Source organism: Sesamum indicum, linkage group LG11 (assembly GCF_000512975.1).
Source record: "Sesamum indicum cultivar Zhongzhi No. 13 linkage group LG11, S_indicum_v1.0, whole genome shotgun sequence".
Taxonomy (NCBI): domain Eukaryota; kingdom Viridiplantae; phylum Streptophyta; class Magnoliopsida; order Lamiales; family Pedaliaceae; genus Sesamum; species Sesamum indicum.
Window position 1 is genome coordinate 2,965,654 of NC_026155.1, and position 3,418 is coordinate 2,969,071.

Sequence of the window (3,418 nt, forward strand, 5' to 3'; positions counted from 1 at the left end):
CTCACAAAATTAATATAGACCAATTTCTCAAATATTAATATTTTTACATATTAAAAAAATTAAAATAAATTAGAGCAATATTCCCAATATATGTTTACATTTTTTACATAATAATATAAATAAGCAAAAAATTCATTTAGATCAATTTCGTAATTTTTTTCCGCTAATATATTAATGACATATTAATGTCAATAATCCAAAAATTTAGACAAATACTTTTATGTAATTGGTGTAGAAAATGTCTAGTGCTACAACGCCTCTACGGCGTGGTCGAGGGCGTCGCTCGGTATTGCCACCAATACCGTCAGATGCTTCCCAGGTTGGGGAAGCATCCCCTGACCACCACACCACCTTGTACGCCCGCACCGTCCCCCTTCCCACAGACTTCAGACGATGCTGGTATATCTGGAGCTGGATGCACGGCTTCGGATGACGTATTATAACGGCTTGCCACACCGGCAGCTGCTTCACCACCACCATCAACCCACCCCCCACCCCCATTAGCGCTCCAGTACATCAGCCTTGATAAGGCGAGGTAAGTTGGTTTACCTAATTTTTTTATAATACATTATTGTATTTTTAAAAGGTTAATTAATTGTTTAATTTATAATATATTTAAAGTCTGACCGGCAGTTTCACGAGCGCATCAATGCGGTCGTGCGCAGACATTTCCCCCACCGATGTTTGAGGCAGGTGCTGCCAGAGTACTAGCATTTCTGGTCCGAGAGTATGAAAGTAATTACTTTTAAATTACCTTTTTTTATCTAATATGTAACCTAATTGTTTAATTCCTTTTACTAATATTTTGCTTAATCTTATTACTGCAATTGACCTACTGGTGGGACTGCGACGATGAGTCCATGTTCCGGATCTTCCACATGTGGACCGGATAGTATATCAGGAAAACTTTCTCAATCGCCCGATCCAGTCTGGTTAGGCACCTATGGCTGGCCAACAAGGTCTGGCTCTAGATCCAGGGGTACTGGACCAGCAAGGGCTTCTAGCAAGAGTCCTCAAAGAATAAGGCGAATCGGACAGCGAACCCCACATCGTCCTTGACTGTTTTTCGGAAGGGTCTTCCTCAATCGACATACGCAAGAGGAAGTTGGTAAGTAAATATAAATTTTTTGTGTGTTCAAATTATTTATAGATAGGATGCTAATTAATTAATTAACTATTTTTTTCTTATATAGGAGACAGAACATGATCTGCCGCCCAAGTAGATGAATTATTTGAGAGCTGTATAAAAACAAAGAGGACGGCGGCTGGAGTAGGTCGAGGGCGACAAAGGTGGTGGTAAATAGCTAAATAGTTTATTTTTTTAATAATTAATTATTAATTTAATAAAATACTAACAATTTTGTTTGTTTTACAGGAGACGTTGTAGAAGATGCTGGAGGATCGTCAGCCCCAACCTACGACTGACGACCTCAGTGCCCCCGCCGAGTCTGAGGCTTCAGTCGTAATGATGGAGTAGCAGATGCTGTTGGCTATAGTCGGGGAGAAGAACAAAGGGTCGAGGGTTCGGCCTTGATTATGAGGCCCACGTCTCTAGCCTCACATTCACATCGCCATTGCCACCTTCAAACCTAGCGATGGAAGACCACATCGACCGTCTCGAGATGATGATGGTCGACATGATGGACATGATGCTGGAGATGCAGGTTTCCTCGTCAACTGTAGCACCGCCTCCGACAAATCCCCCAGCTGACAATCAAAAGGAGGATGAGGAGCGTTTAGATTAGGTTTTATATTTTTTTCCTATTTTTGTAATTAAATATTTTTTTATATTAATATATTTTTTTTAAATTATTTATGATTCTTAAAGTTTATTAAATTCCATTATTTTATATTTATTTAATTAGTTAAATTTATAGATAAAATTAATTAAATTAATTATATCTAAAAATTTAATAAAATGTATAAATTTATTTATTCATTTAAATTTATTAAATATATTAATAAATAATAAAAATTATAAAATTCAAAACTTAGGAACAAGTTTAGTAAAGCTAAACAAAATATTACAAATTTTATAAAGTACCATTCCAAATCCCGCTCCAACTACATTACTAATAAGTATGCCATATGTGTTCCCAATTATACAAATCATTCTTGCATGGGTTACTAACGTAGTTCTACAAATGTGTTCAAACTTCAGCCACATGTTACAAAATAATGTTCCAACGTCCACTCCTAAATTACAAGACCAAACAGTTCCAAAATTAACTCACGAGTATTACAAATACAGTTCCAAAGTTTCACGTAAAAACAATAATGAACCGTTCCAAAGACCATCCCAGACTATTTCAATTGCTAAATTAATAACTTTTCGGCCTGAATGATATTAGGAACATGTACCAAGAACTGATGCAGTTACCATCCCAATCTGGAATGGTATTCCTTAAACCGTTCCTATGTTTTTATAGCGCCACCCGCAGAGACGGATTTAGATCCATTCCTCATTTTCGATTAAATACGGTGAATGCTTGATTCTTATGTGTTGTGAGATCTAATTTGTACTTTACACTTTTATTCCATTGGGTATTTGTATTGTTCACTAGGCTTTTATTGTAAATCATCTGAATTTTGAATGATTAGCCTAGTCAATTAGACTTTTAAATCATTAATTATTTATTTAATTCAATAATTAGTGACAGCACAATATAATTTATTATGTCGTAGTAATTGATTATGTTGTGAAAAATGTACAATTTAATTAAAATAAATTCTCATATAATTTGCTAGTTATAATTTAATCTTTCTCATTTTTAATGTTGTTGATAGATTATATGTGAAAATGAAAATAGACCAAATTGAAAATAATTTGCTACTTGAATGACCAGATTTTGTTTAATCTAGAGTTATGATAAAAAATATGCAAGGTTTAATATTATGAAAAAGGGTAAATCACAACAAGGTTACCTAAGATTTAACACAATTATAAATATTTTTTTATTATTTAAAAAATCTTCAAATATACTTTAATCCGTCCGTCTAACTATTAACCAAATCATTAGTCTTCATTATGCTTTCATTAATTTTTAGCGGTGAACTGACCAAAATACCATTGTAGATTATAAATTATAAATATACTTATTTTTTAAAAGAATATACTTTTTTATATTAAGTGGATAATCTTTTTACGATTTTTATATATTTCCATCCACCTCGTCTATTTTTCATGGGACGAATAAGATAATTTATCCTTTTGACTTATATTAGCTGTCCAACAAGGAAATAGTTATCAGACTTCATTTTTGAAAATTTTAAAATCTATGTTTGTGTCCGATGATTGCCAATTTTTTTGGCACTGTCCGTAATAATGAGTCATACTGATTTTCTTTTATTTTAATACTAACTTTTAGAAGTTGTAAGATCAATAACTGGTGAATATTAAGGTAGTAATAGAATATTG

General features: G+C 33.3%; 1 long non-coding RNA gene across 2 annotated transcripts; it reads left to right on the forward strand.

Moving 5' to 3' along the window:
• LOC110012934 lies at positions 743–1,729 on the forward strand. Of its 2 annotated transcripts, none has more exons than XR_002288090.1 (3): positions 743–1,108; positions 1,194–1,293; positions 1,376–1,729. It is a non-coding gene; the product is annotated as an uncharacterized LOC110012934 (long non-coding RNA). The 2 variants fall into 2 exon arrangements; XR_002288091.1 differs by having other exon boundaries at positions 1,194–1,290.